General features: G+C 40.4%; 1 pseudogene; it reads right to left on the bottom strand.

Annotated features, from left to right (window-relative positions):
• Positions 1–14679: 14679 nt before the first annotated feature.
• LOC147626709 (uncharacterized) lies at positions 14680–16048 on the bottom strand (annotated as a pseudogene).
• Between the last annotated feature and the right edge of the window lie 9142 nt (positions 16049–25190).

The raw sequence follows: 25190 nt of genomic DNA, 5'->3' as shown, positions 1-25190 counted from the left end.
AAATTGGTTCCAAGAGGCTGCAACATCATTGCAAATAATATGATCTACCCAAGGAAAGGGGGAGCATGTACTCACGCTCGACATTCTAATGCTTCCTCCTTAACCTTCTCCCCTGACCATGTAATTGCCAAATTCAAGGGGATGTATATATATAGCTTCATACATTTTTATATTAAAAAAAAACCAAAGAAAAGAAAAACAAAAAATATTAAAAAGAGCAAGAGCACAAAAAGAGGATAAATATCCGTATACAATCAAGAACTAGATTGACCTGTCTCACAAACCTACTGATGCTATATCTGTGTTTGCAGATATGGCAGATGCACGATCATCATACACTTCATCCACTCCCGCCTTTGATGAGAGGTATCATCTGTACCTTTCTCAAATATTCCACATGTGCTATCCTGTAATTGAAACTGAATGGGATCATATAGATGTACTAGCCAGAGAGGAAAATGTTGAGGAATTAGAATGGCTAATTCGCCTATTGACCATGACTGACCCCTACTCCGTAGAGGACATATCCCCGATAGCCCAATGCTTTCCTTTTCCACAAGATGACTATCCTCGCATGGTTACATTTTTGATGAGTTTATGTGGATGGGAAAATGAAAAGGAAATATCTGACAATGATGAATGGACGGATGAAACTCATGGCACTACTGAGGTTGAATTTATTTGTTTGGATGATGCGGATAGAGGCTTAGCCTTAGGGCTAGAGCCAGGACTCTACAACATCCTCTTACCGTATCCTCAGTAGTAGTGTGGTGACTGTTAGGTAGGTTAGTGTTTGCAAGTTTTTTCTAGTTTAGATTCCTTAAACAAGTCTTGAAATTTTCACACTGATGTGCCTCTCGAGGTATAGTGCTTGTTAGTTGATTGTACAGGTTGAAAAGTTTGAGGTGGGTTTGCTTTCAAGTCCTGAGACTGCTGCAACGTTCATCAAAATATATCTACATCAAATTGCAAGCTGTCTCGTCAAATCAAGGAGATCTCCAATTACAGGTGTAATTCTTCCATACCCACTCTCTTTCGTTTTTACTATTCAATCAATTGCATAAACTATAATGCATGACCACGTGGAAATCGTCAATGTACTACTTAGTTTTTGAAGTTGCTTGCATGCTAGTGTAAATCATTAATGAGCTTGACTTTATTGGAAATATTCCTAGGCAGCATGACGTCTTTAGTTAACCTTGGAATACGATTGTCTTAGGTCTAGGGTCAAACCATCTTAATGTTTGACACTTGGCCATGTGTGTGTTGACCTCTAGGACATAGCTATTACCCCTTTGTCGAAAGAATGCAAGACAAATTATAGTTCAGGAGCGAAGGTCAAAAGAAATAGATTATAGAAAAAAAAAAAGCCTACAATAAATGGCAATACAAGTCTATGATGTGCTTTACTGTTGGCCTATCGCCTTATTGATACTTGGTAGGCGAGGAGTATTCTACTCCAGACCGATCCCTTGGTTGGTAGGGGGTAGCCTTGCCTAAAGTAAGCTAATAGATTCTTGGATAATGCCTTGTGTTAAACATGGTACCAGGATCGATGTTAGTTTTGCCTTAGGAAGGTCGCCATTGTGTGTAAAAATTGTCATGTGCATTAATTTTAAAAAAAAAAAAGAAGAAGGCAAAAAGCTCCTGTAACTCTGATGTTTCTTGTGTCCCAAGGCTTGTGGTATTAACTTGTTCTTAGAGTAGACACAGTGTGGTCATCTGTTTATTTATTAAGCTTGGTTATTTTCCTTGACTTAGGCCAGTTATAAACCTTGATTAACCTTTGACACCTTGCTAACTCTTGAATTCCTTTCAATAATTTTAAACTCCTATTAATTTGCTACATTAGCTCACTCATGTGACCCTTAAACTAAGTTCTCATAGCAACATCCATTGTGGTCTCACATGCTTGAATTTATACACTTTATATCTTTTGAATTCCAGCATACCTTCACTCTACTTCCCTGTTTTGCAGACGGTCTACCACAACACCCTCTCGAGCTTACCATACCATAGCTTCCGAGGACGGAATCTACATCAGGAAGGGGGGCATGTTAACCCATGGCGGACATGGCGACGTACTATATTTTACGTCATTAATTTAAATATTCTGAGTCATGGGCCGGGCTTGTCGGCACCATATGTTAAGGATGAAGGGATTGGGTGATCGCCGATGAGAGGCGCACCTTGGATATCAGTAGGATAAGGGTTAGGGTCGGTCGGCCATGTATGGGCGCCCAAGTGTGAACAGCCAAGTCACCTATATGAGTCAAATGTAACCCTAAAATCCTCATTCTCATGTGTTGTGAATACAAGAGTGCTCTTGCCTTATCTCTTTGGTTTCCTTCTCCTGCGTGAGAGAGAGAGAGAGAGAGAGAGAGAGAGAGAGCGATCGAGCACTGTGTAGCGGCACGGCGGCGGAGAGGCGGTAGAGCGGCGACGGCGGCTCCTCCTTCACGGCTGCGATGCGGGAATCCTTCAAGGCAGCGGTTGAGCGGTGAGTGACACACCCTTTGGCATTCTGTTTGAGCTTCCTTCCCTGGTTGTATGCTTGCAGCCATTCGTGGCTCGCATACGGTGTCCGGCAAGTCCCCAGCTACGACCTGTGCGGCAAAAGCGCACAGCCCTGACGTGACGGTGCCTGGGAGGGTGTGCGTGTGTCTGGGATGGGGTATGTCTCCTCGGTGGGTTTGGAAGAGGAGAAGCTGCATGCCGTCTCGTCGGACTCGCAGGCATAGACGACAGTGGAGTGACATGGATACTCGGGGGCGGGGTATAGATACTAGGCAATCTAGGAAGCTCTGTAAGCTCAACTAGACCAGGATGGCACCGCCCAAAATGATTTAGCATCTCCATCATCCAAGTGTCGTAAGCAAATGGATCAGATGAAGAACCTGGATCCATGAAGAATCTCCAAAAATAAAAGTATATACATGACTGCATCAAAGCACAAATGCCGTCTAGCATAAATGCACAGTCGCGTGTATACACCTGTCCAAAAATGCATGTATATGCACGTGAACGTCTGTGCAAACAAGATACACGCAAACATACATGCGTTCCTACACACGGCCTGCGCAAAAAATTTTTTAAAAGCGACCGACCTCCGACAAATCATCCTTATAAAAAAAGCCCACTGTCACAATCGTTCACAAAAGTACTACCAAAGAAGGATGGAGACAATGGCATAAAGAAAAGAGACAATAGCATAAACAAATGGAAGGAAAGAGACAGCACAAAGGACAAACTCACTCACCTCTGAAAAAGTGAGTCTTCTTTTTGACTGGTTTCCTTCACCCGTGTGTGCTTCTTGTCTGCTCCTTGAACTTAGGTTTAGTGCTCTGTTGGAAGAGGCGATGACGAAAGAGAAGAAATCTTAGTTTGAAAATGTTTATTTGGAGAAGGCGGGTTATTTTTAGGTATAGACAGGTCGTCGTGTGTAATAGCGTGTGTATTTTCGCGTGTATAATAAATCAGTCACGTTTATACACGCGATTTTAAGGATGTAGCCGCGTTTATGCACGTGATTTTAAGGATGTAGCCGCGTTTATACACGTGATTTGCAGGATGTAGCCGCATTTATACACTCGATTTTAAGGATGTACACGCGCTGATACATGAAATTTTAAGGATATACGCGCTGTTACACGTGATTTATAGAAATTTTTATACTTTCATTAAAAACTGATTATGATTTTGTGTTTTCTCTTTTGTACATAGGATTTGTACATAGGTTGTCATCAACCTCCTCAAGCAGTTCTGGTGAGGATGAGACAATGCGTCATCGTAATCGCGATGTGTGGTTGGGACAAAGGATCAAGTGTATGTGTAATCGATGTCAAGGATGCATTGTACGAGCGCGTCGAATTACCTTGAATCACATTTCCATGTATGGAGAATGGAATCAAACAGGTTTAGAGGTGAGCAGATGTAAATTGATAGTATTCAAATGACTCATGGTATCCAAATTAAATTAATGGAGTTGTAATATATATACTCTAATTGAAGCAAGATGCAGTACCACACCCTAACATGGTGCCCTACGCGCGGCGAGAGCACGCAAAGCGTCGACGAGATGATGCTGGAGCTTCGGGATCTATTGTCAAAGATGAGTGGGAAAGGGATGACAATAGCCCTGCACCCCACAAAGTTGTGGAAGAGGAAGCGTTTGATGATATGGTGCGGTATCTTTTTAGGGATGATCCCAAAGGTATGGACGATGATGATATGGAACAAGAGCATCTTTAAGGACTTCATCGCTTGACTTTCGTCGCTTCTTTGTGTATGTTTTGGATGTCAAATGGCAAATGAACGTGGTGGAAAAAGGGCCTAATGCAACGATAAAATGCCATGCAAGTGGCTATGTAACTATTGACTCTACAAAATTTTGGCAAACAAAGAAAGATAGGCTCGTATTGCCACAACAATGTGAGCAGGTATGCATTTTTTTACTAATGTGTTTCATGTACATATATATCTAAGCTCGCGTACCCCTTGACTTTTGATATGCTAATTAATTACTTCAGTATGTGTATTTGAGTAGGTTATCTATCTGCCAATGGTGCATGACATTAAATGGTGGTACGTCATCCCTATTGCACCACGTTCCAAAGTGATGTATAATACATTTACTGATATGGAGCATATGGAGGATATAACAAGCCGCAATGAAGATGATGTCGAACATGCCAATGAAGATGTGATCGATGATCAAGAAATAAGAGATGATCATGATAATGAGAATGAGGGTGACATTTCTCATGATCATGAGAATGACCCTACCATTGAGGATGATGGTGATGTTGATAAGGGATGATCAGGACATCGATACCATTATCAATGGACAGAATATCGATAGTGGAATAAATTTAATCGTAGCCTTACAAATTGATCAAATGGATATTGATGTTGATCGTTTGGCAAGGATGGATCTTATTGAAGATGATATCGAACCCTAACCAATCCATCACTGTATCATTCTAAATTGATGACATCTCTATTGTATATGTTGTCTTTTAATTATCAACTCATGATTTATTTTTGAATATATTTCATTGTTGTAAATGCATATAGTGGGATTGTGAAATGATATATACTGTAATGTACTATGAGATGGTTTAAAGAAAATATTTTTTAATTTTGTAAAAAAGAATGGAGTTTTTCTTAATAAAGTTATCACGTGTAATAATGCGTGTATATACACGTGCTGATACACGCGTTTCTGAAACCAGTATACACACGAATTTAGATGCAAATATACACGCCCTGGTAGACACGTTTCTGAAACTTCAATACACGCAAATTTAGATGCCAATATACATGCGCCCGATACTACGCATATACATGCACGACCATACATGTGCTCGTAACTTATCGCGTGTATCAAATGCGTGTATGGCAGCAGTGTCTTGTAGTGTTTGATGGCGATAACGAAAAAGTAAGGGATTTCAAAACTGAATATCGCGTCTTTTGGCTATCAAACCGAATTTGTTTTGGGGGAAGCAAAATGACGAGGTATTTTGTCTTCAAATATCCAAGATTAGCCTATTCGCATCATATGGCTGATGCATGTAGGGATTCCTTGAGATCTAAAAGCATCTAAAGATTTTAAAATAATTTCTTTAAAGAAGGTACGTAATAAGTGTAATACAGCTACCTGCTCTGGAATATATATTTTGATTGATGTCTGTTTCCATTTTGTCGTGCTTTTTCTCCATTCTAACAGCTGAAATAACTGTACTCAAAGTGCAATTTAAGTCGTTGTTTCTGTTGAAAGCAAGTGACAACTAGATTCTCACAACTGGGGTGTAGAAACTCTAACTGTGTTAAAATCTAGACTTTTCAAGAAACCTTAGAGAAATTTGGGGCAAAAAACTCTCCAGTTCTGTGAGTTTGTGTGAGAATAGTTTATTGGGCCATGCTATTTAAGTCAGAATGCGATATTTAAACGTGACTGTATGACATTCAATCATAGCGTGACATGTGGAGTGCTTTGATATTTTTGTCAAACAGTCAATCTGCATGCAACGAATAAAACAATGACACGTGGCAAAAAGTACTCTCTACATGTGTTGCATTTAAAGCGCACTTTCCCATTATTGAATGTCATTTTATTTCTTGCAATCCGTGAATGAGTGTCTGGTTTTTTGTCTCAAAAGTCGACTTAAGCAGACGACGAATGCTCTAGCTCAGCCTCAAACACTCTAGCTCACGAACCCCGCTCTAGTTGCCTCACGACAATACTCCATCTGCCTTACGACCAACGCTTTAGATCAACAAAATCTCTTACCAGGTACCTATTCCAGATCATATTACCATCACAAAAACAACATTAAATATACCTTTTAAAAACCAGAATGCATCGAAAGCGCATTTGTTTCCTTTTCTTAAGGGTAACACGTGTGTCGAGTGAAGAAGTCATTATTTATGCTTGTTTGTTGAAAATTTTGACAATACAGTCGTCCCTATACATAAAAATATATGTATGTTTACTATATACATATATGTACAATGACAACTGTATCGTCATACTTGTAAAGAAATATACTTATATATATTTTAACATATAACACAATATACCAAAATCTTTATGATAGTCGAAAGGCGCGATATCCCGTTTTTCCAGTCTTCTTATTCGCGTTAAATGGCTACTAGATGCATATATTCTAGCTACTCTAAGCAAATAGTCAAAATTAAAAGATCCTAAATTAGTAGCTACTCAAAGTGAATATCGCGTTTTTCGGTTATATGCACCATATTTCTATACGATTCTACCTGCGAATATAGTTGTGTATGTGTATATAGAGACACGTACCCACACACACACACACGAGAATTTGGTCATGATAGCCGAAAGATGCGATATCCCGTTTGCAAACCTCTTAGATTTTCATATTCGCGTCAAATGGCTATGAAGGCGCAAGCATATGTATATATACGCACACACACACACACGCGTACACACACACACACACACACATATATATATATATATACGTATCTATTTATGACAGTCGAAAGGCACGATATCTCGTTTCCAATTTTCTTATTTTTTCTTATTCGCATTAAATGGCTACTAGATGCATATATTCTAGCTACTCTAAGCGAATAGTCGAAATTAAAAGATCCTAAATTAGTAGCTACTCAAGGTGAATATCGCGCCTTTCGGCTATATACACCAGATTTCTATATGATTCTACTTGCGAGTATAGTTGTGTATGTTTATATAGAGACACACACCCACACACACACGAGAATTTGATCGTAACAGTCGAAAGACGTGATATCCCATTTGCAAACCTCTTAGATTTTCATATTCGCGTCGTCAAATGGCTACGAAGGCGCAAGCATAAGTATATATACGTACATATATATATATATATATGTACGTATATATACATATCTATTTATATACATACATACATATATATATATATATATATATTTTTATATACATATATTTTCATGCTTGCACCTTCGTAGCCATTTGATGCAAATATGAAAATCTAAGAGGTTTGCAAATAAGATATCGCGTCTTTAGGCTATCATGACCAATTGCTCATATGCTTGTACCTGCGTTTATATAGAAATGTAAAGCGTATATATGGATGTGTGTGTGTATTGAGATATATGTATATGTATATGTATATGTATATGTATATGTATATGCTTATGGATATGTTTTGAAATGTGCAGTTTTTTATATGCCGAGGACTAAGAGAACTGCCCATAGGCAGGGCAAGGGTCCAGATGTTGGTACAAAAGCTGCTGCTAAACCGAGGAGAAAGGGAAAGCCTATGCATATTTTGAAACAGGCTAGGTGTAGTAGATTAACTATTTTAAGGGAGATTAGGAAAGCTTAAGAATGTATTGAGCTCTATATTCCTAAGGCTCCTTTCTAGAGGTTAGTGAGATCAGTTTGTCATCAATGGTCTCTTCAGATGAGGTGGAAGAGAACAGGCTTGCTTTGTCTTTAGGAGGCAACTGAAGATTTTATTCTAGAATATTTCAATGATATGTGTATAGTTGCTGCACATGCACACAGAATCACCATCATGGTTAAAGATTCGGAGACTCTGAAGAGAGTTAGATGGAGATTTGAGAAGCTTCTGTTTCCTACCGCCGAAATAATTGATTTGTAAAATGAGAGATATTATAATACCCCCTGTTAGGAAGCAGAGCGATGACATAACGATCACAGAGGTTACACATGAAGTTAATAAAAGAGCCAGGGCTGAACAGGAGGCCTTGCAGGTTATAGCAGGTGCCAAGAAGCACTGAAGCAGGAGAATGCAATGGCCATGGAGAAGCCTACAGAGGTTGAGCTTTCAAGGGACAAGTTGTACCAGGAGGAAACTACAGAATTAGATATTGTTAATTTACATGAATTGTTAAAATTTCAGAATGGTATATATGTCTTTGTAGCCCTGGACGATGGGGAGAGACAACTTAGTCTCGACTTGGTGGACCTAAATATACTGAAGCAAGAGAGAGATCATATATCTAACTCTATTTTGTATGTTTGTCTAAAGTAAGTTCTTCTTCATCTGAGTCTAATGTATTTGTTTGCTTCAAGTTTGATAATTTTTGGTGTTAATGTTTATTTTTTTATTTTGGCAGTTTGGTAAAGTGTAAGATCCTAGTGCAGAGTCCCAGATTGAAGTTTTTATTCTCAATTCTCCTCTGCTAAGGATCAAAATTACTCCACCGGATAACATAAGAAGATGGTTTACCTCTACTACAACTTCAAGGAAGTCAACACGATTATTTTCCCATATGAATCAAGGTAAATATACATATTTTTTGATATTATTTAAAATTTTGATTGATTTAATGTCTTGTTTTTAACTTTGGTTTTTAATGTTTCAGCAATCATTGGAGCCTTGTGTGTTTGGAGGTAGATAAGAAGATTGTTTGGACTATGAATTCCATACTAGGCACACACCCTGAATTGAGATTGTGAGTCTTGCTCATTTATGTTACTCTAAATTACCAAGTCCTTCTGTAATTTCTGGTGTGTTATTAAATTTGTATGCCTTGAAAGTTGTATTAAGAGAATGCTTTTGATTCTGCAATCAAGGAAATATCTATGCTATATCAAACAGATGGCCATTCGTGTGGCTGGAGAACTATTATACATGCAGAGTACCTACTAGATAGCCCTTCTTCTCCCCAAATGTCTACTTCAGGAGGAAATATGGTGTAGAATGTTCAAAGATGTGGTGGAAGACTCTTTTGTCCTTCAGAAAAGTAGCTGGTTGAGACTTAACTGGAGAAACAAACTATTCTCTTCTGCTCCCCTCAAGATCGCAAAATCCCCTTTTTGTACCTTTTTAAGTGGCAAATGGAAGGAAGTGTTGAACTTGTCCTATTGGGATGGCTACCCTGGGCAGAGGTACTTGAAATTCTTGTCTTAGCCTAGGGATCTGGTGGTCCCATAACTTTAACCTTCCTCTAGCTCTTCTAGATATTGCTCTTGCAAAGAAACTGAACAATAGCGGACTAAGAAGACTAGCTAAGTATTGGGACTGGTCTCTGGCGGCAGGTTGAAAAGAGTTGGATCAGCTAGTCATCACAAGTCTTTGTCCTACTATCTAGAGAAAGGCATCTGGCTAGAGAGATGATGGGAGAAAGGCATCTAGCTAGGCAGATGATGGGGGCAAAAGCACAGAAAGAATGGGTGTCTACTGCTTTTTTTGATGACTGATTAAAAGACTGGATGTGGTTCAATGGTTTGTATAAAGCTGGATAAAGGGACGACTAAGGTCCTTTACTTAGAATTGAGGAAAACTAAGCTCAACACTGAATTCGGCAGCAATAGAGCGTGGAAAGTAAACTAGAGAGCAGGAACTTGAAGTAAGAGGTGGAAACTCATTTAGAGTCAAACATTCCCTTGAAATTTCATGTCTTTTTATGGAGACTTTGCTTTATGGCCCTTCCCATTGGGTCTAAAATCCTTCAAAGGAGCTTCACTTTAGGCTGCTACCCCAGGTGCAGATCAACTCTGGAAGATGGAAGGCATGCTTTCTTGGATCGCCCTACTATATCTGGGACTCTTGGGTTAGAATTGGAAAATAGTTAGCCAAGTCCTTAGGTGTTTAGGGTCACTATAGGGGGATTGGGTTCTAGGTTGAAGATGTCACTAACTTGGTTTTTAATATTATTAGATATGGCTGCTTATGGGAAATATGGGTATCTAGAAATAGTATTGTGTTTCAGAAAGGGGGGGAATACTGGTCTAAATGTGGTTGAATTGATGTATAAATGTACTTGTTTGTGTTAGTCTATATACTATTCTAGCAAGCTAAATGATGCTAATATTTTTCAGGCAATATACTCTCTGCAAACTAGGATGAGTTGATCTGCTGATCAGCAGGCCCTTGTACATACTAGGTTGTCTAATATTTGGGTGCATACAAGATTGATTAGGATATGATGTAAAGAGGCTAGGCCTCTCAAATTTGGGCCAAAGACCAAAAGATGGTACCTCAATGAAAAGCACCGTAATGAAACATTTGTGGCCTTCACTGAGAACCCCCAGGGGACCAGACCAATGGTCAAGGTGTGGACTGCTAGCAAGTATGTGTTGGAAAGGCTGACCCCCTAAAGGATGCACCACTAAAGCTATGATGATTGCATGCATGCAGCTTGGGTATCACGTGTCTTGGAGCCTATCCTCATTTGTGTGTGGGAAGATGATCGACATGACATGTTATGTAAGCTGCGAAATTGCAATGTAAATGAGTTGGAATAGTCTCTAGCTCATAGTCTTTGGCCCCCCATGGTATTTTTGATACCTTTTGTACAGTTTCTCCATGCTAATATTATAAATATCTTTCTCCCAAAAAAAAAGAAAGAAATTGAATTTATCTTTTTCCCCAACCCTTCTTTAAGCCCTAGGTGGGATGGGGTTAATTAAAGTGAATATATTTGCCCCTACCTCTCTCCTAATTAAACTCAATCTTTGCGCTTGCTACCCCTATGCATGACAGTGCTCTTAGCCACGGGGAGTAAAACCGTAGATTTTTTATATAAAAAAAAAACCAAATACGCAGTGAATTAATTAGAAAGCCAAAAAATACATCAGATCACCCAAGGAAAAGGTGATAAGCTAGGTGAGTATTCATATACATCAGGACTCTTCAAACAAAAGAAGTAAGCTAGGGGTGGGTAGCCATATACATCAGGACCTTTTACACAGAAGTGTTGCCACACTGACCAGGCTAACATAATGATTTACAAATTGTCAATTTCCGCCTGTAGCTTAGCCACAAATTCATGAGCTTTTTCAAATCTCCTTGCCAGGTCATGTATGTCATCAGAAAGCTCCTGTAACCATTCGTGTGTGATGTTCATTGTTCCATCCTCTTCCAATGCCTGATGGGAGTCACTGTCTTGTTCACTGTAAAACTTCACTACATCTTTAATCACCCCAACGCGCCGCCTGTAAATTCTTACCATGTCCATCTTGAGAGTAGAATCCTGCACTACACATCCAGAAAAGAGGGCTTTCAAGCTGAGAGCCTGAAAAGCAGTAGTAAATAGAACATTATTTCTGAAGGACCATATGACCCAGAGAAATTCTGCCCTACACTTGTTCCAATATTCAGAAATCAAAGACACTGAGTCTCCTAATATCAGTTGTTTCCAAGAGGAGGGAAATCCTAATGTCCTGAACAAAGGGGCTAAAATTGGGGAGTTAGTTGGGCAATTGAGGAAAAGATGGGGAATATCCTCAACTGACTGTTTACATCTTGTACATAATCCATCACTCTGACCCACTTCCCTGCTTTTGGAACCAGTCCTCCATACAGCTTTGTGGAGCAAAAGCCACAGCAAAACTGAGTGTTTGGGCTGAATGTTACTCTGCCAGATGCTCTGGAACTTAAAAGCCCATTGTTGTCTGTCCAGTGCTAAGTGCCATCTCCTGTTTAATGTGACATGTAAAGGAGGGACCAACTCTCTTGAGCATGAGGGAGGGTTTTTAAGGGAAGTGCCTCTTTTCCATATTACATCTCTGAAGGATGGAGAGCTATCAGTCTCAAATATCCAATACAATTTTTTAGGGAACATAGATATTTTGTTAGCTATCAGCTGAATTTCCCAAGGTTGGAAGGGAATAGAAATGAGTAACTGTTCAGAAGAATACCACCTGTTGTTGTTCACATCCCATAGATCAGACCAGGTCCTAATACCTTTCTCATGAACTCTTCTGGCTGTTCTAACCTGGGGTGGGGGAAGCAGAGGAATAGGTGGCTTGGACCACCAGATGGATTCTTCTTTTCTGATGGTTTGATCCTTTCTATTATCATTTCTGAACTGAAGCAAATGTCTCCATCTATTCCAAGCTTGCCAGAGGAACTTGAGAAGGAGGGACCCCACAGGAGTGACTTCAGCTGGGCCAAAAAAGATGGTAACCCAAGGGAGATTGGCCCACTGTTTGTGTTCTTTGAGATAAAACTGATTCAGCTTCCTAAACAGAAGGAAAGCCCAGTCAGCAAAGGGCTGGTCCAACGCTCTAATTATAACTTTGATAGCAAGTTTGTCTGCCCACCCTCTTAAATCTCTAACTCCTAGGCCACCTTTATTCTTAGGGAGGATGCAGATTTTCCATTTCACCTTAGCACCCTTCTTGTTAGGATCTCCAGACCACAAAAAATTCCTACATATCTTGACAACTTCTTTCAAATGGCAATCTGGGGGTCTCCAACAGCTGAGAAAGAATAGAAGGTAGGCAGAGATGAAGTGGTTGAGCACAAACACTCTAACTGCAATATTGGCCTGATATCCCAGCCATCTGTTCAGCTTTCCTTCAAATCTCTCCAGCACCCATTCCCATCTCTGCTTCATAGTAATGCCAAAGCCCATAGGGATGCCTAGTAGCCTAAAGGGCTGTCCTTCTGGAATAATAGTGCATCCCTGACTTGCCATCCATTCATGAATAGGGGAGATGAAGGACCTGACTCCAGTTTTATGGTGGTTGATCTTGGAGCCTGAGGCAGAGCAAAAAATACCCAATGCCTTCCAAAAGTTCTTCAAGGAGCTTTCTTCGTTTTTCAACAGAGCATTTGTGTCATCAGCAAACTGAGATAGGCAAAGCTGTTTAGAGGAGTTGGGGAGGTTGATTCCCTTTATCAATTGTCTTTCCATACACCCTTTGATTAAGCAATTAAAGCCATCTCCTACTATGGCAAATAGCAGTGGGGCTAGGGGGCATCCTTGCCTGACTGACCTATTCAAACTGAAGGCTTCAGAAAGCATGCCATTGATAACAACTTTAGCATGTGCATTTCCCAGCAAGGTCTGGACAAAACCCACCAAGTTCTCCCCAAATCCCATGTGGGAAAGGCTTTCCAAAATGAAGGAACATTCCAGTCTATCATAAACTTTGTCATAATCCACTTTGACAAACACAAAGTCTTGTTCAGTCTCCTCAGCATGTTCAATCCCTTCCCAAAGTACAATTACTGCTTGAAGAATCCTCCTCCCTTTAATGAACCCTTTTTGCTCTTCACTAATCCACTTGGAGAGGTGGCTGGAAATTCTGTTGGCAACAGCTTTGGCAAAAATCTTGTAGCAAGTGTTCAGCATAGTAAGTGGCCTCCAGTTTCCCAACTCATCCTTTGGACCTCTTTTATGAATCAGCTTAATAACTCCTATGTTTATAAGGTTAGGAAGTGCCTTGTACTTCACAGATTCTTCCCACACTTTCAGCAGGTAGGGAGTTAACTCCTCTTTATAGACCTGGAAAAATTCAGCAGGTAGTCCATCCAAGCCGGGGGTTTTATTGGGCTTCAACTGTTCAATAGCTACATACAGGTCAGCCTGACTAATCGGAGAATCAATCAGCGGAACAGCCTCATCTATGATGACTTTATTCCTAACCTCCCAGATTAGATTCCTATTGGCTCTTACTTCTTCTGCTGTAACTTCTTCTTTTGGGCTGAAGAGAGCTTCAAAGTGTTTTTTCACAAACTTCAAATTGTGGGTGTCTGATTCAGCTGGACCATTTTCAGTCAACAATCTTGGCATGAGTTCCTTGACATTGTTCTTCCTCAGGAGTTTGAACATCTCCTTTGAGGGCCTAACTACTTTCCTAGCCCACCACTTTTTAAAAAAGAGAGTTGAGTGCTGGAGGGCCAACTCTTCTTCCACCCTTAGCTGAATTCTAAGGACCAGAATCTGATTTTGAATATCCAAAAAAGTAGAATGGCTAGACTCCAGCCTGCACAATTCTGAGTAGATTTGCTCTTTCTTTTCCTTTCTCATTCTAGTCACAGACTTTCTAGTAAGGATGAGAAACTGCTGCGTTTTCCTAACAGCTGAATTCCAACACTTTGTAGGAGAACCTTTCTGGCCAAAAGAGTTTGACCATATGTCTGCAACCTCTTTCCTAACTTCAGGTCTAGTGAACAGATCTAGGTCAGTGTGAAACCAATTGTTTCTGATCTTACTAGCTTTATCATCCAAGACAGTTAGTAAGGGGTAATGGTCAGAAATGCAGGAGGTATACTTTGGTTTAGATTTCACCCTGTTGAATTGATTGGCTACTTGAAGAGAGATATAGCACCTATCGAGTCTTGCCTTTCTTGCAAGAACATCTCTGCTGTAATTCTGCCAGGTAAACTCTCCTTTAATTCCAGCATCCCATAGGTCATGGTAATCTTTGCAAGCTTCCTAGTTAGTCTTCTCCTGACCCTGTAAGACCTGTCCCTGCGCCTGAGAAATCTATCATCCAGAGATTCAACCATGTTGAAATCTCCCAGCAAGATAAGGGGTCCTCGAGTTGCAGTCAGTTCTTCCCAAATTTTTGCCCTATTAACAGAGCAACCTCCTGCATACACTGAGACAAGAGTGCAATTGAAAGGGGGAGGCAGGGGGATGGCACACCAAAACTGGGAAGTGATGGCTAGGTGTAAACATGAGGCTAGCTCCCTTTTTAGGCCTATGGCAGTGCCACCAGAGCCCCTCTCATGTGTTGAATGGATCGAGATAAAATCTGGATGAATTTCCTCCTTTGGAGCTCATCACCAACCACCTTTATTTCCTGCAAAGCACAAACATCTACAGGATTCTCCTTGATCCACCTGTTTAATTTTTTGGTTTTAAAGGGGTCAGTAATCCCCTTAACATTCCAAGACAGCACTCTCATCGGTTAACCTTTTTCTTTCCTTTACCCTGGTGATCTTTGGAAGGGGTTCTAGCCACTGCCGAATGGGAGCGTTTATTGTCCTTTTGGATTTCCATTGGAGCTATAGATAGGTTGGGATTCACTTCCTGCAAGGGGGGTTGGGAGGCTTGGTTAAGATTAATGGAGTTATCCCTAATAACCAGCTATAGAGAGTTTCCCTTCTCATTACTCTCTTTCAGCTTATCAGGAGGAGTGGCTACAATTTCTTCCCTGTCCGATGCAGATCCTGGGTCATCTGAGTCCTCTGAATCCACCCACTCTGGTAGGTCTGCCAAAAGAGCAAAGCGGTTAGGGTTCTTACCTCTTGCTTTGTTATTCTTAGATGTCTCACCCTTCTTGTCCAGTGGAAGGAGGAGTAGGCTGGCGATTCTCATTAGACTTGGCCTGGGGATCGATAGGGGCTTGAGCTTGCTGTTGTTTCGGCTGAGCTGGGGGGAATTTTACAGGACACTCTCTGACAAAATGGCCTGCCATCCCACAATGGAAGCAGGCGTTGGGAAGGTATTTGTAAACTAAAGGTTGTTCACAGGTCTCACCATCATTTGTAGCAATGATAATCGAATGTGGCAGGGGTTTAGAAAGGTTCAACTCTATTAGCATTTGAGGATGCCAAGAAGGATTGAAGTCTCTTTGGGGCTTGCCACCCAGGACTTTACCCAGCTGCTCTCCAATAGGCCTGAGGTGATGAAAATGAAGGGGCAGGTTAGGGAGTTCAACCCATACTGGGTAGTTTTCACTAGCAGACTTCTCAGGACTGAAGTCCTTACTCCACTTGAACAAGCATAGGGGGGAGGTACGAATGACCCAGTGTCCCATGCTTAGAACCTCAAAAGCCATTTCAGGAGTCTTAAACATGAAAAGGTAGTGGTTTTTAGGAAGAGCCTGAATGGCTTCTACAATATAGCCCCTACTACCCCACTGTTGTTTGACCCAGGATTTCAACAACTCCATTGGGGGCCGAGGGCCCGCAATCAGACCTAAAAGAGATCGGGTCTCTAAGTCCTTTTCAATTTTCCTCACCTGGCTAGCAGGAAGAATCACCAGTGGTTTACCTGAATAAGAGTGTCCCTGCGCTGCTCCATCAGCTTTTTGGCGGTTGCTCCGGGGTAGAGTCTGGCGATTTCCCTGCGAAGCCTTCTTGAGTAGGGCTCTTATGCACGCCTGGTATCTGATTTGTTGAGATATCGAGCTCGTCTAGTGAGGCGGTGGCCATTGATGACCCGCCTGGGGGATAGGTCCCACACTTACACCACTGGCATGGTTGGTGAGATCATGGGAGATATGCGGCCAGTGGGATGACAGGCTGTGTGACAGCCATTCTAGAGACTGGCATAGTTATAGCGCCAGCTCATTTAGTCGGGTTCACACTATAGAGAACCCGTGTATGTATTTGGTACCTTTCATATTATTGTGTACTCTTATCTTGTATATGGGTTGTTGAGTGTTGAGTAGAGAAGAAGAAGATTTTCAGCCTCTCACCTGGTGTGTTCTCTATTAGGGTTTTGTGAGTGTGTGTGTGTGCTTGCAAGAGCTCAAGCTCTCTTCCCCCCTACATCTTTTCATGGTATCAGAGCCTGGTTCGTGCTAAGGACTGAGCTGCAAGCAAGAGAACCACAGGAAGCGGTACGAGGGTAAGAGCTTCAACTACTCTTCCCTATTGTGTTGGTGACTACACCCTTGTCGGGAGCTCTACGGGAGGCACCGGCAAACGGTCTCTGATTGAGGAGAGCTTTCTTCGTGGGAGTAAAGCTATAGGGAAACTATATAGTCCTATTGAGATTTTTGGCCTGAAAATGCGTTTCGGGCGCGTCTGGACCTCCGTTTTTCAGAAAGCAGGTGATTTCAAGCACTGTGGGTAAGTCATCGATTCTCTGCAGAACTCTGTTTTAAGAACTGCACGAAGACATATTGACTGTGCAGACACTGTGGGTGCTGCAAAGAGGTCTACAGTTGCCATTGGGTGTATGTATGCACATTGAAGTCACTGGTTGTGACATTTGAGAGTACTACAGTACCGCTACAGAAAATACAGCATTTGTGCAGGAAAAACCAGAGTGCAATTTCTGGTAAAATTGTGTGTTTGGCAAGATGTCTAATGATGGCATAACGCAGATTGTGGCTGAGAAGCTGGATAAGAATAACTTCCATGCTTGGAGGTTCAGGTTGACAAATTTCCTGATGGAAAAAGGCTATTGGGACTACAGAGAAGGTGAGCATGAAGAGGCACCGGAGATACCGGATATAAATCCGACTACTGCAGATGTGAACGAGTTTAAAGACTGGAACCAAGGAGCCAAGAAGGTTATGTATTGGCTCTCCATTAGTATACAGGACACCATGATTGGGCACATTCAGGATGCCAAGTCCCCCAAGGAGGCGTGGGACACCTTGGTAAAGCTCTATGAAACAAATACCAAGGCACGTAAGATGCAGTTGAAGAATAAACTTCATACTATGGAGAAAAAGAGCATGTCTGTGAAAAAGAGCATGTCTGTGAATGACTATGCACTGAAGATAAAGGGTATTGTGGAATCCCTTGCATCTATTGGTGTGTCAGTAGATGATGATGATAAGGTGGAAGTCTGTCTACGTGGTCTCGGGCCACAATACAAGGCGTTCAAGACGTCCATTCAGACTCGGGAAAACATTCCCAACTTTACAGATTTGGTGTCTATGCTGATTATCGAAGAGAAGAGCTTGGGTGAAGACCAACAGTCTTCACAAAGCAAAAACAGTTCAGAGCAACAGGCCTTCTACACGAGTTCAAGAAGAGGACGAGGTAGAGGAGGCCGTGGACGCGGTCAAGGAGGTGGCTGAACAGGTAATCAAAATTATGGTCAGCAGCAGCAGCAACAATAACAGTCCCAGAATCAACAACAACAACAACAACACGCAAGTGGAAGAGGCGAATTCAGAGGCAGGGGGAGTCAAAGAGGCCGTGGAAATTGGTAAAGGCAATATAATGATGCACGTGAATGCTATTATTGTGGTAAGCCTGGACATGTGCAGGCAGAATGTTATAAGAAGCAGGCTGACATGCAAAATGGGAAAGTGCAGCAAAACAACTATGCATCCTCAAGCAGAAATAATGAGGATAATGAAAGGTTGTTTGTTATGTAGCATGTCATGAATGCCATGTCTGAAAATGTTGATGCAGCACAAAAAGATAATGTATGGTATGTGGATTCAGGCGCTTTGAACCACATGACAAGTCATGGGGAGTGGTTCAAGGAGATGAAAAACCCGGAAAGACCAGGTTTTGTGGAAACAGGGGATGACACTGCTTATCCAATTGCCCACGTTGGAGATGTGCCATTGTCTATGCAGGATGGCAAAGTGAAGTACCTTGCAGATCTACTTCATGTACCGAACATAACAAAGAATCTGGTTTCAGTTGGCCAGATGATTGAGCAGGGTTTGCAGGTTCGGTTTAACCCTGATGGGTGTTATGTTGAAGATTTCAAAGACAAGTGCAGGTTGGTTGCAAAAGGCAACAGAGTGGGCAGAATGTTTACGTTGAATGTAGACATGCCTGAAATGAGTGCTGCGATGTTTGCAAATGGTTTAGGAATTGTTGCAGACACAGATATTTGGCATAAAAGGATTGGACATGTAAATGTACAAAGATTGAAGTCTATGCAGACAAAAGGAATTGTGACACGGCTGCCAAAATTTAAAGTGGAAGGTATGCAGAAAATATGTGAAGCATGCCAATTTGGGAAGCAAACAAAGCATGTGCTTCCAGGTAATAGATATGTGAGCAGAAATGCACTAGATGTTGTGCATTCAGATGTATGGGGTCCTACGAAGACCATATCTATGGGAGGCTGCAGGTATTATGTGACTTTCATTGATGACCACACAAGGAAAGTGTGGGTATATTTCATGAAGGAGAAGAGTGAGGTGTTCACTCACTTTTAGAATTTCAGAGTTTTGGTTGAAAAGCAAACAGGAAAATATGTAAAGTGCCTAAGGTTAGATGGAGGGGGAGAGTACTTCTCCAACGAGTTCTCTGAATTTTTGAAGAAGAATGGTATTCGGAGACAGGACAAAGGACAAACTGACTCACCTCTGAAAAAGTGAGTCTTCTTTTTGGCTGGTTTCCTTCACCCGTGGTGCTCCTTGTCTGCTCCTTGCATGTAGGTTTAGTGCTCTGTTGGAAGAGGCGACGACGAAAGAGAAGAAATCTTAGTTTGAAAATGTTTATTTGGAGAAGGCGGGTTATTTTTAGGTATAGATAGGTCGTCGTGTGTAACAGCGTGTGTATTTTCGCGTGTATAATAAATCAGTCACGTTTATACACGCGATTTGCAGGATGTAGCCGCGTTTATACACTCGATTTTAAGGATGTAGACGCGCTGATACATGCAATTTTAAGGATATACACGCTGTTACACGTGATTTATAGAAATTTTTATACTTTCATTAAAAACTGATTATGATTTTGTGTTTGCTCTTTTGTACATAGGATTTGTACATAGGATTTGTACATAGGATGTCATCAACCTCCTCAAGCAGTTCTGGTGAGGATGAGACAATGCGTCATCGTCGTAATCGCGATGTGTGGTTGGGACAAAGGATCAAGTGTATGTGTAATCGATGTCAAGGATGCATTGTACGAGTGCGTCGAATTACCTTGAATCACATTTCCATGTATGGAGAATGGAATCAAATAGGTTTAGAGGTGAGTAGATGTAAATTGATAGTATTCAAATGACTCATGGTATCCAAATTAAATTAATGGAGTTGTAATATATATACTCTAATTGAAGCAGGATGCAGTACCACACCGTAACATGGTGCCCTACACGTGGCGAGAGCACGCAAAGCGTCGACGAGATGATGCTGGAGCTTCGGGATCTATTGTCAAAGATGAGTGGGAAAGGGATGACAATAGCCCTGCACCCCACAAAGTTGTGGAAGAGGAAGCGTTTGATGATATGGTGCGGTATCTTTTTAGGGATGATCCCAAAGGTATGGACGACGATGATATGGAACAAGAGCATCTTTAAAGGCTTCATCGCTTGACTTTCGTCGCTTCTTTGTGTATGTTTTGAATGTCAAATGGCAAATGAACATGGTGGAAAAAAGGTCTAATGCAACGATAAAATGCCATGCAAGTGGCTATGTAACTATTGACTCTACAAAATTTTGGCAAACAAAGAAAGATAGGCTCGTATTGCCACAACAATGTGAGCAGGTATGCATTTTTTTACTAATGTGTTTCATGTACATATATATCTAAGCTCGCGTACCCCTTGACTTTTGATATGCTAATTAATTACTGCAGTATGTGTATTTGAGTAGGTTATCTATCTGCCAATGGTGCATGACATTAAATGGTGGTACGTCATCCCTATTGCACCACGTTACAGTGATGTATAATACATTCATTGATTTGGAGCATATGGAGGATGTAACAAGCCGCAATGAAGATGATGTCGAACATGCCAATGAAGATGTGATCAATGATCAAGAAATAAGAGATGATCATGATAATGAGAATGAGGGTGACATTTCTCATGATCATGAGAATGACCCTACCATTGAGGATGATGGTGATGTTGATAAGGGATGATCAGGACATCGATACCATTATCAATGGACAGAATATTGATAGTGGAATAAATTTAATCGTAGCCTTACAAATTGATCAAATGGATATTGATGTTGATCATTTGGCAAGGATGGATCTTATTGAAGATGAGATCGAACCCTAACCAATCCATCACTGTATCGTTCTAAATTGATGATATTTCTATTGTATATGTTGTCTTTTAATTATCAACTCATGATTTATTTTTGAATATATTTCATTGTTGTAAATGCATGTAGTAGGATTGTGAAATGATATATACTATAATGTACTATGAGATGGTTTAAAGAAAATATTTTTTAATTTTGTAAAAAATAATGGAGTTTTTCTTAATAAAGTTATCGCGTGTAATAATGCGTGTATATACACGTGCTGCTACACGTGTTTCTGAAACCAGTATACACACGAATTTAGATGCAAATATACACGCCCTGGTAGACACGTTTTTGAAACTTCAATACACGCAAATTTAGATGCCAATATACACGCGCCTGATACTACGCATATACATGCACGACCATACACGTGCCCGTAACTTATCGCGTGTATTGAATGCGTGTATGGCAGCAGTGTCTTGTAGTGTTTGATGGCGATAACGAAAAAGTAAGGGATTTCAAAACTGAATATTGCGTCTTTTGGCTATCGAACCGAATTTGTTTTGGGGGAAGCAAAATGACGAGGTATTTTGTCTTGAAATATCCAAGATTAGCCTATTCGCATTATATGGCTGCTGCATGCAAGGATTCCTTGAGATCTAAAAGCATCTAAAGATTTTAAAATAATTTCTTTGAAGAAGGTACGTAAAAAGTGTAATACAGCTACCTGCTCTGGAATATATATTTTGATTGATGTCTGTTTCCATTTTGTCGTGCTTTTCCTCCATTCTAACAGCTGAAATAACTGTACTCAAAGCGCAATTTAAGTCGTTGTTTCTCTTGAAAGCAAGTGACATGTAAGATCCCTGTTCCCACCGAGCAACAGATTCGAGATACTAGCAGCGGAAGTCGCACTTCTCGCGCGGGACAAGGGTCCCACGTTCGGGGCCTCACCCACGGATATCCGGATAAGAGACTAGTCCGTCGGTTGTTCCAAAACCGAACCCGAAAAAACTTTCTTTACCGGAAAGCACGAGCGATTCCACCAGGATAACTTTTTACTCTAACGTAGTCAAGATCATTTCTGATCGAACTGATCCAATTACATCTATAAGATACTTGGTCAGATCAAGGAAGAAACTTGCACTTGGATCATTGGGATTAACGCTTTTTTTCCCATTCAAGAGGCACAGCCCTATCCATAGAACAGTTACTATTCGGGATTTATTTTATCTATCGTAAAAACAAAAGTTTGAGTCTCGATTTACGGATCCATCAGTCCAGCCTAACCCTATCCGATCCCATGGGTTAGCCAACTGCTGTAGTGATGGGATCCAATTAAGAATTTGGTTAGGTTTTGTCCCGGGTACCAAGGAAAAGAGTTCCAAGGCCCCCTAGCCGGATGTTCATGCAAAAATAAAACTAGTCACACCACTCACACACCCAATATGAAATTGCCTTTTCACAGATTCAACCAGTTTAAAACAATCCTTTAATAAAACCATAGTATCACTGATCACCATCTTCCAATTTATCCAGTTGATTCTTAATTTTCCCATCATTCCTTCATCAGAGTATCTATGGCATCATTGGCAACTAGGACGCTCACCACCTGTCCACACAGGGGCCGTTTCCTAATCCCTAGCCCATAATACTCTGCAATATAATCTCTTATCAAGATGGACTCTCGTTGAAGATCAGCAAGATCAACCAACAGATCCATATAAAGAGCCATGGACTCATCCATTGAAGACCAGCAAGGTCAATCAACCAGATCCATGCCCGATTTCAGAAAACAACTCCTACTCTTGTTCTAATATCTTCCTCGACGCACGCGTGGGTATCCTAGGCGACCCAGAGCCCGAGCACCGTATGGTCAGCACCCTCTAGGATCCTTCGCAGGTGACCTAGCGCTTCACTCATAGGCCGCTTCCTTGGTCCCTCATCCACCGTATCGGAAGCTCACCATTTTAATCGCACCGAGGCTGGTCAAGACCTCGGCCGACCTTGCTATGCGAGACGTCCTTCATTGACTCTCCGTCAGCACAGTTGCAACTTTATCAGTTAGGTCTCAACGACCTTAATCACAAGATGGTCAAAATGCTCCCCCAGCATTCTTGACATAAAACAGTCATTTACAAACAGCATTTACAAACAGTTTACAATACAATTTCTATTTTAACTTTCATTTTTCCACATTATCCCTCATCAATCTACATTACTTACTCCATATTCCATTTATATGTATACTCATCCCATCACATCATTTTCCATCTCATCACTTCAGATTCCTTCACATCACATATCATATATTCACATCCATACATCCATATCTACATCCATACATCTATTTTCACATCCACATCTGCATGCACATTCATGCATCCACATCCATACATCCGCATCTACATGCACATTCACATCCATACATCCACATCTATATGCGTACATTCACATCTACATGCATACATCCACATCTCTATGCATACATCCACATCCACATTCACATTCACCTTCATACATCTACATCTACATGCATACATCCACCTCCACATTCACATCCACATCTATACATCTACATCTACATGCATACATCCACCTCCACAGCTACATCCACATCTACATCTACATGCATACATCCACCTCCACATCCACATCTACATCTATACATCTACATCTATACATCTACATCTACATGCATACATCCACATCTCCATTCACATCTACATCTATACATCTACATCTACATGCATCCATCCACATCTCCATTTACATCCTCATCTATACATCTACTTCTACATGCATACATCCACATCTCCATGCATACATCCACCTCCACATTCACACTCACATCCATACATCTACATCTACATGCAAACATCCACATCTCCATGCATAATAAAATTCTTTTAATTAATCTAGGATGATAGTTCCTAGAATATGGTAGGAAGTCCTCTTTTTATGCTTTGAATGAAATTATTTTATGCGTAATTTCTATAAATAATTTGCCATAGCTCCGCTACTATGACTGATAAATCTCAATTTTTTCTAAGGGACAAGGCTTATCATTAAGGAAATAATTAGAATGGTCTCTAATTGGATCATCAATCCATAATGGATTGAATCATCGATATACATAAACTAAAAGCATAGAAAAAAGCCATTAATTTGGCCTCAAGCATAGCTTAATCTTGGATTAAGGAAAAGCCTTATGAAAAGCTTCATTTGGATTGAAAAGGGTCATGAGTATGACCATTTCTTAAGTGAGAGAGAGAAAGACCATTAGAACTAAATATAAATAGAATTTTATGTAATTCTTTACTATCATTAATTAATTAACTTCAATAGCATTTCAAAAACCATATCAATTAAGCTTCTCAAGCTTGAGGGGTTGAGAAGAGAGAATCATTGAGAAATTATAGAAAAGATCAAAATTCACTATACTTATCTTATAATTTGCTTGATTCTTTGTTCACGGTAGAGGCCCCCAACCAATCAATTGGTTTAGTATGTTGATGGAGCCACCAATGGGGATTGAAGAAAGAGAGAAGTATCAAAAACTAGTGCATTATTAAAGAATTCACAGTCCTTGGCTTAGGTGGAGTAGAGTAACAATGCATAAGACACTATCTTTTTCAACAAGGGAAGGCTTCTATTTATAGGAAAAATTGAGCTCCTAACCAAACAAACTGATTCTAGAATTTTTCAAGTCAGTTTGGTTGAATTTGGACTAGATTTGGACCTAGTTTGGTTACTTTTTGATTCGATTTGGTTCCATTTTGATTTGGTTTGGTTCAAGAGATATGAGAGATAAAAATATCACATTATTTTTGAGTTTAAAACTCATTCAAGCATGTGAAATATGCACCTCCTTTAAAGAACTCCCCTTCCTTACATATGTGTCAAAATTTTATTGCTCATAGTTTTTTTACTAATAAACCTTGTACATTTTCAACTCTTCATCTTATGTGAAATATGCACCTTCTTTAAAGAACTCCCCTTCCTTACATATGTGTCAAAATTTTATTGCTCATAGTTTTTTACTAATAAACCTTGTACATTTTCAACTCTTCATCTTATGTGAAATATGCACCTTCTTTAAAGAACTCTCCTTCCTTACATATGTGTCAAAATTTTATTGCTCATAGTTTTTTACTAATAAACCTTGTACATTTTCAACTCTTCATCTTATGTGAAATATGCACCTTCTTTAAAGAACTCTCCTTCCTTACATATGTGTCAAAATTTTATTGCTCATAGTTTTTTACTAATAAACCTTGTACATTTTCAACTCTTCATCTTATGT

This window comes from Cibotium barometz, chromosome 22 (genome assembly GCF_041138505.1).
Source record: "Cibotium barometz isolate CiBa-2024 chromosome 22, ASM4113850v1, whole genome shotgun sequence".
NCBI lineage: Eukaryota > Viridiplantae > Streptophyta > Polypodiopsida > Cyatheales > Cibotiaceae > Cibotium > Cibotium barometz.
This window is presented reverse-complemented; position numbering and strand designations above follow the sequence as displayed.